This window comes from Protomyctophum bolini (genome assembly GCF_963924005.1).
Source record: "Protomyctophum bolini genome assembly, chromosome: 20".
In the NCBI taxonomy this organism is placed as follows: domain Eukaryota; kingdom Metazoa; phylum Chordata; class Actinopteri; order Myctophiformes; family Myctophidae; genus Protomyctophum; species Protomyctophum bolini.
This window is the reverse complement of record NC_137881.1, coordinates 22,320,111-22,334,195: the sequence shown is the minus strand read 5'-3', so window position 1 is coordinate 22,334,195 and position 14,085 is coordinate 22,320,111. Positions and strand designations below refer to the sequence as shown.

The following is a 14,085-nucleotide window of genomic DNA, read 5'->3' as shown; positions in this document are numbered from 1 at the left end:
CCCCCTCAAGGAGATTTTGGTACGCTCGATACTTGAACATACTTGAAAATAGAAGATCTATACAAGCTCATAAAATGTCACGATGTGAGATTGTAGATCTGCTATTTTCATATTTTTGTTCTGTTAAATAGTGCCACTTTAACTTACATAACAAAACATTTTTAAAAGGGTTTTTGATGATAAGCCGATAGATGCCTTCCATATGGATATGGGTCCATGGACTCCACGGCATATCATGTTTAGCTGAGTTATGAGGCCCGCTGTATAACTATGGAACGGCCATAAATCTGCTCTGTAATTGGTTACTGGACATGCATCTATTCCTGCGAGAAGGATGGACCGAAAACATTCCCAGACAAGTGGTTTTCTTTCTTTTTTTCCCTTCAAAGCCAAAATGTCTTCTGGGATTCGAATGGCAGAGAAATACACTGCACAGAGTCGCAGTAGAGTCCAAAACCGTTAAGTTGACATTTAATTGTCAACACACATACTGAACGATTTAATTGTCATGTGTTTTTGGCTTTGAACATTCAACACATGGATATAAATGTAATTTATGTTTGCCTTTAAGGCTTCTTAATCAGAAATCACACCTGTGTGAAGTGAGGGGCGCTCTTATCATCGTACATCATCATGACGTAAAATAGACACTTATTTGCTCGGACACTATGACGTAAAATGGTCCCTTCATTGACTTTTATCAAGAAAAATATATTTGAATTAAGTGAAATCACTGGATATAAGTCCTCATATAGTTTTTATTTCGTTTTCGTCTGTGAACATTTTCCGTCATAGTTTTTGTCAACAAAATCAACGCTAGTCTGCAACCACATGGTTGTTTATCTAGGCTCTAGAATTTCTATTGCACAAAAACCTTTGCAATGTGCACTCTGCAGCTTTTAAAAGCCCAGGAAGGGAAAAGGGAGCACTCTAAAGCATTGCGTTGCTCAACAAATCTCCCCAAAAGTGGGTCAGACCAAAATGCCTTCATTCAGCCTCACAGATTGTGTTATCTGCTAGACAGGATCGTGACCCCGGCACAGAAAAAGCACTGCATTTGGTCAAAAGGCCATTTGAAAGTAACTGCTGCATTTGGTGCAACAGATGTGAGGCCAACAGTCAGGACAGGAGAAAACAGACACAGTAAATTCCTCAAGCTTAATTGATCCATTTGCAACTGTATACATGCATGAGAGTGCACCGGTGGAACCAAATTGACATTAATGCTTGTTGACATTAAACGCAGCATGTTCTCACAGGAACCGGGAGGCCCCATATTAGTGTTGGCCTGGGCAGCACACCTGTTGCAAGACAGTGGACAGTCCTGAGGTGTTTATCTTAACATGGGCTGTGTTTATAAATGACGGAGACAAAATTTGTCTCATTTCGGTGGTTACCAGGAGTGTTTTAATGTTCAGCATTTTGTCATTCTTGGAGCAAATTTGTGCCCTAGTTCATGCTCTTTCACACGACGTAGTTGCGCACGGAAACAGTAGATGTACAAGCCATAGAGTATTAAAAGGATAGAGACTGAACTGGTGACTGAATTTCCACCTTTTCCACCTCCAAATGCGCCCGCATTACCGCATTTGACCTCCAAAATTTGGAGGTCAAAGCTCAAGACGTACAAGCTCAAGACGTGTCGCATCCGTGGCGTGTTTTGAACTTGTAGCTACAGGTCTGCACCTTTTTTTTAGAGGCTTTATATCTCCTCTTCTCCACTTTCCAGTTTTGCAAACATGGATTGCTTTTTTGGAGTGACAAGCATCGCCTCACTCGCCTCACCTTTGTTCGATGCCTTCAAAGTTCATGTCAATCATCATTCAAAATAAAACACTGATGACTCCTGAATGGATGCATCACACACACACAGTTTTTCTCAAATTCTGTCATATCAAGGACCCCCACATTGACACATAATCAGCCCTCATTTTAAAATAAATAACAGGGAGCCCCATAAGAGAATTTTCTTTTACGGGTGATTCTCAACCATTTTAACATGTTTAATCCATATGACGAGTGTACCTGTCCAAGACCTACCTGACGCTGGGTACAGATGACGAGCAGGCTCGTCTTAAGGCGTTTGATATCGCTATAGCATTGCCTCGCTGTGTTTCATTTTTTTAAACGCTCCAGGGCCCTGCCCGCACTGGTGTTTTTTTTATAGCCATTAGCCTCTGTTTTAGGCCGTGGCTTTGCAGGCTTTTTTCTCAGAAACGAATGCACTGTACGTCCGTGGTGTTGACCAGAACGGCGATGTCCGGAGGTCTTTTCTGTTTATCCAGTGAGCGCGATGGGAACATTGGCATTTTCTAGAGCAAGGATTGGCCTTATTTTAGCTCGGTAGCATTAACACTAGTACTTTAGCATTCAAGATGGAAGCCAATACCGGATGCGAGTCATAGTCGAATAGCCTGAAAACACTGCACCCAAGCACCGCCACTTTTGTCCACCAGGCGGCACTCACTGTTGGTTAAAAAACATTCAAATTTGATATGCATTAGAGTAGACCACAGACCCCCATTTAATGGCTTTTGTTTTCATCTCTGGGACTCCAGTTTACATTGTAAAAATCAGTGTTCATTTTACTCTGGAGCCAAATGGACACGTTACGGGTTAATTTGGTTCCATTTGTACACTCAGAGTTATAAACCTGTAAGTGTCCATTTGGTTGTATATACAGACACTGTACTCTCTCACATGCGCACGCACACACACACACACAGAAAAACACACAGTCTTACATAAAGGCTCTTCAGAATTTATTGGAATGATTCATTGCCCAGCGAGGCAGCTGGAACTGGAACACAGACAATTGTGTAAATTGAAAGGGCCGTTTACACAGAAGAACGCCACCAGGTCCCACTCTCTTTTGTGACAACAAGGCCCTTCTATTTTATGCCCTGCCGCATGTCAAGCCTTCCTAGCTGTCAGAGAGGAGGCACACACCGTACGGCAAGAGATAAACTAAGTGTTAAATAGCTCTATAATTCTGTTACTCCTGCAGTCGCCATGTTTCTCCAGCTCGTTATTAATCAGAAAATGTGTGTTTCACGTTGGGATGCCACTTTTATCCATTGAGGACTCACTAAACTGAGTTGTTTTATTTTCTCTCCAATGGACCTGCATGGCTGCCAAGGACGAGTTAGATGATATTGAATTATGAGAATATCTCTCATCTCTCTCATCAAGGTCTTCATTATCATCTGGTTAGCTCCCGGTTGTATTGCTATAGCTATCGATAAAAAGGCAATGGACCGGAAACAAGAGACTTCAATGATAACTGGATTCTTAAAACCCATTTATCTCGGATATATATATATTTCCCAGATTTAGTTTTTGATCAAAGTGTTCTTTCCCCCAGCTCATAACAAAAGCGTTGCTGGTAGGGGGATTAAATGGGTAATGCATAAAACAATTGTGCATTTTTTTAATTTAGTTTTCTGAGCTCAATTGCACCAAATAAACCTGAACTTTTAACATTCAGTAGATTTTCTGTGGTCTGGGGTTTTCTGGCTGAACCTTTCTGCACACATTGGTCGTTTCAATCGTTGATGCTTTCAAATGCTCAGGGAAACTGCCTTTGTTGTTATTGGTATAGGATTTGCTACACTGACTCATGTATTGTGACAAGTGCTGTCGCACTTGTCGCACACACGCACACACACACACACACACACACTCATCAAGCAAGTGTGTGTGACCGACCATGCGATAGTCAGTTCTTTGGTCTTGTTTTCGTATACCCGTCGGCTTGTTTATCACGCAAAGCCATATCTGCTATAAGTTTATTTTAAATATTTTTCCCGCAGACTTTTGATTGATTGATTGATTGATTTTGATTGATTGAAGTATTTATTAACAGTTTGCAGAATTACAGTACATTTCAAGCACAACTCAATACAAAAACTGTGAGTGGATGACACCATAAAGCATTACATTAATCCACCGTTTTCAATTCATCATAACATTTATGTTACCCCAATACCCCCCCCCCCCCTTTCTGAAAATATTTAGTGCCAGAGACACATATTTGTGTGGATTCGGACGGTATTCTGAAACTTTTTGAAGCATTTTAAATAGCAGATCTACAAGCTGTGAGCTTGTATAGTCGGCTGTTTTCAAATAACCAATTAGAGTGCTTCATGACTTGTGGCCTATAATCGCTTCTTTTGGGCTTATTTTCCGTAGACCCGTCTTGCCCGTCGTTTCTCTCCCAAAAGCAAGCAAAGCGAGCATATAGGGCCTGCTTCTCGGACGCACCACCGCGCCACACGACAGTAACTCAATTCAGCCCCGAGGTCTGTAATTTGGGTGAACAACAAAAAGGCAGCTAGTTATATACTATTCAACCGCACAATGGAAGGCTTTGAGGACAGTTTATGTGGAAGCACACAAAAGGCACTTTATGACAGCCAAAAAGCTGTTTTTATGTATTTCATTCATTGGTTTCCCAGAAAACATGAAGCTCTCATTTGGCATCAAGAATCGTTCCTCTCTCTCTCTCTCTCTCTCTCTCTCTCTCTCTCTCCCTCTCCCTCCTCCTCTCTTGGTCAGATTTATTTGGGGTGACCGTGCGCTGCGCTGGGTTGTGATGTTGTGCAGGGACATGTCAGGCCTGCGTTCTCTCAAAGTGTTTGAGCCGAATGGAGGAGAGCCATTAAACACAGTAGAACCGTGTGCTGCTCGCAAACAAGACTCCCCGGCCTGCTCGCACGCTCCCTAGAGCGGAACCCCGCCGAAGAAAAGCCTCTGATCTCTACCATCGCATGTTTAGTTTTTGGTACATATTTATATAGGCCGATATTGTTGTTGTCGGACAGAAACCTCCTATCTCCATATTTTATTTGACCTTTTTTGTGTCTTTTCTTAAATTAACGTCCCGCTTGGTCCTACAGCGTCACACTAAAGCATGAAAAGGTTCAAATTGTCATTCTGCTTTTGCTATATTTTTGAACGAGAATCTTGAAAAGTTTTTGAATATACAGTACAGTATATGAGCTTCTCCCCCAACAGACTTCCCCCTCGCAGTTTCACATGTGTACACTTTCTACTATACATTTCTAAACATTTATTTTCATGTCAGTAAATAAGTACGCCTGGCCGAAGCCATGTGGTCCATATGAATACAAGAATGCTCGCCCCCAAAACACGCTCAGGTCTAATCCGGCAACATCGGCACGGTCACCACCAGTTCTGTAGTGTGACGTAACCTCAGCTATGCCTCAAACATAACCATAACCTCAGTAAAACTATGCCTAACCCTAACCTTATTCTTAAATGTAACCTTATTAAAACTATGCCTATAACCCTAACCTTATTCTTAAATGTAACCTTATTAAATCTATGCCTATAACCCTAACCTTATTCTTAAATGTAACCTTATTAAAACTATGCCTAACCTTATTCTTAAATGTAACCTTATTAAAACTATGCCTAAACCTAAAATTAGTCCCAACCTTAAACTCAGTGAAACTATGCCTAAACTTATTCCCAACCTCAACCTCAGTAAAGCTATGCCTAAACTTAACCTTTGTACAATAAAACAGTAAAACTATCCCTAATCCGAAACGTATTCCGAATCTTAACCTCTGTAAAATGAATTCAATTGTGAATTGTGTGTGTGTGTGTGTGTGTGTGTGTGTGTGTGTGTGTGTGTGTGTGTGTGTACATTGGACCACATGCTGTGAATTGCACTCCAGACTGTTAGACAGTGAATGCGTGTGGGAACAGAACAGTATACAGACACAGTGAATCACTCAGCTGCACACTATCACTCTAATAGTATAGGCTCACACCTCTGTCTGTCTGTCTGTCTGTCTGTCTGTCTGTCTGTCTGTCTGTCTGTCTGTCTGTCTGTCTGTCTGTCTGTCTGTCTGTCTGTCTGTCTGTCTGTCTGTCTGTCTGTCTGTCTGTCTGTCTGTCTGTCTGTCTGTCTGTCCAACTCTCTCCCTCCATCTCTCTCCCTCCATCTCTCTCTCTCCCTCTCTGCTCCCTCCCTCTGTGTGTGTGTGTGTGTGTGTGTGTGTGTGTGTGTGTGTGTGTGTGTGTGTGTGTGTGTGCGTGCGTGCGTGCGTGCATGCACTCCCACACACATACGGCACACGGCCGCCCTGATAGGATTGTGTTTGGAAAGTTTGCTCTTATCGCAGGGAGGTTGGTTTACAATAGAAACCATATCTGTTTAGTCAAGGAGACGTCGTAACAGCGCAGCGAGAAAGGCCCGCTGGTTCAACACTCCCTTCTGCCGCCGCGCACGCACATACGCACCATGGCTTCACCATGCAGGACATAGCACGTGCGTGCATATATTTCATCTTGGCTGGCCTTCGGTGCATCCTGCAGGGAATTCAGTGTTTGTTAGGAGAGCCTTTCAATTATATCAGCTTACAGGTCCTGCCCCAGGGGATGGAGAGAGAGAGAGAGAGAGAGAGGGGGGGGGGGGGGGGGGGGGGCAGAGAGAGAGAGAGAGGGACATCACAGTCCACAAAAAAGGCTTGTATTTTGACTCATAACAATGTGTGACCCACAAATGGCCCAGTGTTTGAGAACCAGTGCCAGTACAACCCATGTGTGCACCGCGAGGAGCATAGCCTATACTTTTCTACTTTGTTTGGGTGTAGTGGCCCAAAGTGTGTCCCGCTTGTTGCTACGGCATGATTTACTCTGCAAAACACGAGGTTGCCATCGCAAATGAGAAGCGTGTTCTTCGTCAGTAACGTGGCAACAACAGCTGTTGAGCTGTTGTGCACTGTAACTCATATAGGTTATTATTACTTGCGCAAGCAGAGCGCGCAAGTACTAGTTATTATTATTATAGGTTTTCTACAGCTGCGGGGGTCCTTGGGTGGGTTACCATGGAGACCTCAGGGGTCCTTGGGTGGGTTACCATGGAGACCTCAGGGGTCCTTGGGTGGGTTACCATGGAGACCTCATGGGTCCTTGGGTGGGTTACCATGAAGACCTCATGGGTCCTTGGGTGGGTTACCATGCAAGGAGACCTCAGCTCGGGGGTCCTTGGGTGGGTTACCATGGAGACCTCAGGGGTCCTTGGGTGGGTTACCATGGAGACCTCATGGGTCCTTGGGTGGGTTACCATGCAAGGAGACCTCAGCTCGGGGGTCCTTGGGTGGGTTACCATGGAGACCTCAGCTCGCCGCAGCTACATTTTTTTACCTATAGCGTCACAATCAATTTAACTACTTTAACTTACATTTTTGTATTATTATTTTAACTTGGCTATTCAAAAATGCAGATATACAAGCTTGTGGATCTTCTATTTCTGGAAGAAGAAAAAACGCGTGCGCGCGCGAGTTCCTTACATGAATGCGTGCGTGCGTGCTTGTGTGAGTCCTGACTGTTCTGTGGTCAACCTTGACGCCTCTGAGAGGCATCAAGGTTGAACATACACACGCTGTCTGCATGCGTGTGTGAGTGTGTGCGTGCACGTGTGAGTGTGTGCGTGTGTCTCTGTGCGTGTGTGTGTGTGTGTGTGCGTGCACGTGTGAGCGCTGTCTGCAATTATGTGTACGGTTCGTCTGCCAGTGGTGGAAGAAGTACTCAATACTGCAATGCGGAAACACACACACCAGTGTTCGAATGTAACTATAAAGTATGTTATTACTTAAAGTAATATTATTACTTTTTTCCACTAACTAATATAAGTAATTACTTTACAATGTGAGTAATAATAATACTAATATGTTACTCTTTTCCAAAAGTAACGTGTTACTATTATTTCACGAACCTTGTGGTACTGTGGCTGTGGGCTTGAGTGTTTATTAAAATGCTTTCTGTGCCAGCTATAGCTATTAGCATTTATGAAGTTCCCAGTGCCACCATCCACCATTCCACCGCCGTGGAGATGCGAAACATAAACAAGGCACAGATCAAGCAGGAAGTGGCCTCGGTTTCCCAGAAGCCTTAGGAATCGAGCGTCTGTTTTTTTTACTCTGGTTTTAACAGTCAAACTGTTAAAACCAGAGTAGCCTTTCTCTCAGCTTCATGACAAACAGTTTCATATGATATGAAACTGTTTGTCATGAAGCTGAGAGAAAGGCTACTCTGATATACAGATATTATCTGTATATCAGTACACTTGTTTATACATTCCGCCAGGCGATTAGGGCAACGACCAGTCTACTGAAGCTTCTAACATAACATCTCTGCTTATATCGTCATTTGGGAAGAAACCACATTACTCCAAAATGTTCATTTTTCAGGAAATTAAGAAAACCTTATATTTTGAAAACAAAGCAACACTGCCTCATCAAAGTTGATGTTGTGACTTTAGATATTGTCAATGACTTGCATGAGAGGGGGAGACGTGGTGAAGGCAGCTGCTTTAACAGACAGTTTGAGGGTCCAATAGAGTTAAAGGAGAATTCCATACTAAAAGGCTTTCTTACCTTTCTTTGTAGTTGTTACGTCCCCACCAAAGAGGTCCAGGTGTTATTTTGTGCAAAAGCTCCTTATTGGCTGTTTCCCCTACCATAAGCCCTAAATGAATTGCATTGAATTGAATGGCGCTATGGGGTGTTGTGCTAATTCGCTTATTTCCATCGCTCAAAATTATAATTTATTTGTATATATCCTCTCTTCATAATGTAAATAATATCCCAAGCGGCACACTTTACTACTTCTTTCGATGGAAATAAGTGAACTAGCATAACACCCCATAGCCCCATTCAATTCCCATTCAATGCAATGCAATTCATTGAGGGTTTATGGTAGGGAAAATAGCCAAAAAGGACCTCTTTGGTGGGGACGTAACAACTACAAAGAAAGGTAAGAAAGCATTCTAGCATGGAATTCTCCTTTAAGAGGTTTAGTCCAAAGCGTTTTTAATACATTCCATTGGTTCAATATTTTTTGAAACAAAACACACAGACACTAAAGGGGGTTCAATAGCATAGCATTGATTTATGGAAAAATCTAAAACCTCAAAAATGGAGTTAGGTGGTGTCCTCCCGACAGCAACAATATCCAAGAGAGGAGAATACTCTGGTTCAGAGAAATGGCTGCTACCGCTGACCAGAATAGATAAGAACATAAGAACATGATTCATAAAAACAGATTTATATTTAAAGCTATTAGTAGGCCTTCAGAGAACGAACACAGAGACAGACCGGGGTTCCCAGAGATTAAAAAAAAAGAAGAAAGAAATCATATGAAATTGGGGTTCTTGGATTAATGCATCTTTGAAATGCAAAAGGTTGAGAACCATCTGTCCGGAGAATGGAAGTACTATCTCTCTCTCTCTCATAATTATGTATTTATAGGTAATTTAAATTAATGTTTCCTCCTTTATTCCCGTCCAGCTTTTTTTTATTATTCAGTCTCTCTCTCTCTCATTATGTGTGCCCATGGGAGGCGTACTGGTGTTGTTGGTTGGAGGATGGTTGTCCTGTCCCCCCCCCAGAGGGACAAGGGACCATCTGTTGGTAAAGTGACACCGCTGGTGGGATAACGGGGGGACACATCCAGCACCGAGGGGGGGGGGGGGTCAGAGAGTGGCAGAGAGTGCGACAGCCGCAACTATATGGATTGGAGGAGCCTCACAGAGCGAAGCCATTAGCCATCATCGATCAAAGCGATACATAAGCCCCTCCCCGTCATCACCCTTTGGTTCATCCACAAAACCCTACACCGCATTGTGGTAAACAGGGACTCCGTGCCTTGTGGCCTCCCATGAACTAAGAGTTCATCATAGCCTTGATTTCAACTCAGAGTACAGACCTGTATGCCATGATGGGTTTTGGCAGCAAATTCTGATTCTAGTTATAGTCATATAGGGCTCCATTTTCGTCACCGCTAAACCCTTTATCCCTACATTTCTTTGCCCTTTTTTACTATTTTGCAAAACATTTTTGAATAGTTAAAATGGCCAGTCTACAAGCTCACAACGTGTCAATGTAGATTGGCTAGTTGAACTATTAAAAAAAAAATCAAAATAGTAAAAAAAGGCAAATGGAGCCCATAGTCTCTTGACTCATTTAGTTTTAGTCATATTTTAGTCACCTGGAATGTCTTAATGTTAGTCTAGCTTTAGGCGACTAAATATCATACGATTTTAGTCGACTAAATCTACAGTTGATTCAGTCGAACAAAATGTATTTTAGTTGGCGGGCCTTGATGCCTCCGTAATAGCCGATCTAGTCCACAACGTGTCGCCGTCGAACTTGTAGATCGGCTATTTTCAGCATGCAACTAATTGTAAAATGACTTATACTGGATCTCTTGTCCACTAGTCCCTTAGACTAGTTTTTATTTGTCGACAACATTTTCAGTATATTTAGTCTTAGTTTTAGTCATCATAGCTTGGTTTTCATTTAGCTTCCATTTATTAGTCAGTGAAAAAAGGTAGTCGACGAACATTTTGTGTCTTAGTTTTAGTCGACGAAATCAACACTGCCTGTGGTCATTCACCAAAGGTGGCGTAAAGACTTTGTTTGTGCAGATCGCCCGTGTATCTCATTTCGACTCTTTCACAAGCCCACTTTTCCACGCCCATTCCACGCCATATAAGGCAACAGGAAATATCTTTCCTCTGGTGAAAAACGTCACCACAGCCGAGCTTACAACGGTGAACGCGTGGGTCTGCGATGCACCGCACTGCATGCATGAACTGGTTAGATCAGCTTATTTTGACAGGCGAGTGCCGCGAGTCTCTAGCAATGTCAACTGACTGAATGTTTAAAACGTATAGGGCCAGGCTATACTCTCATAACAACTAGTTAATGTATTGATTTAAGTAGGCCTAGGCAATAGTGTATTTAAATCATTAGGCCTAAACTTTAATTGGCTGTGTCTCTGTCAACATGCTGATCAGCGACCTAATAATTCAACTATGAATGCAACTATAGCCTACAAAATAAATACAAATACAAACCAGTGGAATTTGCATCAGCATATAACATAAGCTAAGCAGTTGACACATTTTCTTCTTTTATGTACTGTATGTGTGTGTTGACAAATGCTGGTCACATATCGTTTTTGAGGTGGGGACTATTCATTGATTGATTGTAGTGGATTTTACGACCAGCGTCCGTCAATGTCACGGCAAGTTCAAGTTCATGAATTCCACACGTAACGTGACAAACCTCGTAAATGTCCCTACACTCACGATATGAGCGTAAACGCCGTTGTGAATTTGGCCTTTGTTTCAAATGGAACCAAATGGACCCGTGCACTCTCAGAGTTAAGGGGGTCCTTTCCTTGCAAATAAACCACTAGTACGAGTTGGACTCCTATAATTGCCCCATATAATTAATATAGATAAAACCTGGAGACTGGACATTCAGTAACTGCGTCTTACGATAAAAATAAGAACATGATAATGGTGTGTTAAAAAAACAAAATCTAGAATGTAATCTAGTAAAACACGGACACATTTTGTCCCTAGGCCTATATATATCCCTATATGACTCTGGGAGATGTTTAACTTTTGAGGCCATCAGGCTGAGGCTGTGAGCCACTCTGCTACACACATTATGTGCTTGTTTAGAGTTTAGACTAATGCTATCGGTTCTATAGGATTACCTGTGATCCTATAGTAATGTTTCTTGAGGTACTACACCATCTCTACATTGTGATTATAGCTTGCTTATTCCAAGTCACTCTGGATAAGAGCGTCTGTTAAATCCTACATTTTAAAAGGTCTATTTAGTTCCCAAATCCCCTGGAACAACAAAAGTACAATTCTTTGGTACTTTACTGGAGTAGGCTATTTCCAATTTTCAGTAGCCTACTGTTACTTCTATACTCTCAGAGGAAAATATTGCACTATTACTCCACTACAATGAATTGAAAACTTTTGTTCCTAGTTACTTTGTAGATTTTGATTACTTACATGCCTACGTATATCACTCCTTTTCATGGAGCATTAGGCCGTTGACTGCAATCCTCTATCCTGGGTCTTCTTTTCCAGCTGTTTCCATGTCAGTCCACATGCACTGCTTGATGTCAGTCTCAAGGTCCCTGCGCCCCACTTTCTTGGGCCTTGCGGGTTAAGGGCTTGTCCAGAGCATTGGCTGATCCAATGCCACCTCCTTCTCTTCCAGTGGTGTATCAAACCATGCGCAATATGGACATTTCCTATACATACTGCCTACCGCGAGTACTGGCAACTAGGAAACGTGGGTTAAAGTTAGGGTTAGAGTTGGGTTAGTAATAGGGTTAGTAGTCAGACAACACGACCAACAAATTTGCATCAGACAGATTAATGGCTGACAACAACGTCAATTATGTAGGAAAAGTCCATACTGGCTCTATTGCATGGTCTTGATGACAGCTATTAAATTGTCAGATAACATCCGAAAACTGCTATAGGCAGACGAACTCTGGCTCTCTGCCAGACCTCGTTAATCTTTACTGTGTTTGGCCAGTGGACACTCACATGACTGTTTGTATGTACTGTACCTTCATCGTTGTTGTCTCCACCAGGCCAAAGGCATGGGGAGAGAGTATGTTTTGCACTCCGTCCATCAGTGCGTCCGTCCATCTAATCTCCGGCACCGTTAACCCGATCGATGCCAAACTTTGCACACACACTCCCTGGATGCCAACAATGAACCTCTGCCCCAATTCTTTCCAGAGCGGCAAGTTATAGCGCCACCAGGAGGCCACTTTTGTAAAACACATTTTTTTATATTACTCCTCAAGATTTTGTCAGAAGATCCCGCAAATCGTTACACTGTACTCTATTGTCATGTGCTCAAGACGGATCCGTCCGATATTTCATATTCCATCCTGATTGGCTAACACTGGCTTTCAAAGTTTGCAGGATTGGCCCATTTTGAACAAAAAGCCTCAAATCATGAACGCAGCTTGCAATTCACATGAAATCTTTCACAGACTTGCCTACTAGGCTAAGGAATATATCCCACCCTTTTCACATTGGCCTGTTATAGCGCCACTAACGGGTGGATTTTTGCAAAACATGGAACATTTGGAACAAAATGCCTCAAATCATCCAATTGCCATCAAAGGCGTAAGAACATTGGCCTATTATAGCACCACCAGGAATCCACAACCTGAAAAAGTCCCCCGAGGGGCACTTTTTGTCCTCCACGTCTCTGATCCATACAATAGCATGCACTGGCTCTGATAGCTTTGTCCGCTGGCTGATTTCTTGAGAGCTCCTTGTGGTCTTGAGTTGCCTTGCCGATTCTGGCTCTGACGTCTGCATGCAGCCGTGCCGCCCTGTCTATGACACTGACTGCCTACAGGCCTATGTGAACTTGAGGCTTTTACTTTCACTAGATTTGTATTATTATTACAAAACACATAACCACTTCAGCCCTGTATATACTTATAGGCTATTTTTTATACATTTTGAACTTATGAAATGGGACATTTGCACAATGACTACTTTTAGTTGTTGTACTTTAAGATCATTTTGATATACTTTTGTACTTTTGCTCTTACTTGTACAACATTGCAGCATTGATACTTTTACATATGTATTGTACCACCCCTTTGAGAACCACCACTACTATACTGGATGGACCATAAATGTGTTTTTAGTATTGGTACAGTCAGAAGGCCCATTGCACGTTTTATTGGTTAATGATTGTTGGGCCTTGGGAGATAGGTTGTGTATTGCGGGCTGTCGGTCGAAAAACTTGTATATGTATCAAACAGTTTAAATAAGAGATACAAGGTTTTGTGCCTGACAGTTCGATAGCTCATGCATTGATTTGTTTTGTTAGATCTGTATAAGACTAATGGATTTGAGCTCAATGATGCTGAAGAATGATTCAGTCATCAACCATATCTTCATAGGACAGGCTATATGTAGTGCATTATGCGATTATCATAATATTGGGGATTTTTGTGAAAAAATAAAAATCAAGCAAGGGCCTTTGTGAAAGAAAACAGGAAAAAGTGAAAATGCGGTTTAGTATTCCCCCGGAAGAGGCTATATCTATAGATAGATATATTCACTGGTGATGTACAATAACTGTTATCCCATATAAGGCTTATGAGGAGTGGGGTGATTCAACACACACACACACACACACACACACACACACACACACACACACACACACACACACACACACTGGCTGGAATGGCTTAGGG

At 42.3% G+C, this 14,085-nt stretch overlaps 1 protein-coding gene and 1 long non-coding RNA gene across 2 annotated transcripts in view; one reads left to right on the top strand and one right to left on the bottom strand.

The window, feature by feature from the left end:
- Positions 1–14,085, bottom strand: part of LOC308335551 — a 522,414-nt gene that overhangs the window by 339,929 nt on the left and 168,400 nt on the right. The window lies entirely within an intron of this gene.
- Positions 1–14,085, top strand: part of pde5ab (phosphodiesterase 5A, cGMP-specific, b) — a 103,752-nt gene that overhangs the window by 17,823 nt on the left and 71,844 nt on the right. The gene's annotated exons all lie outside the window — the stretch shown is intronic.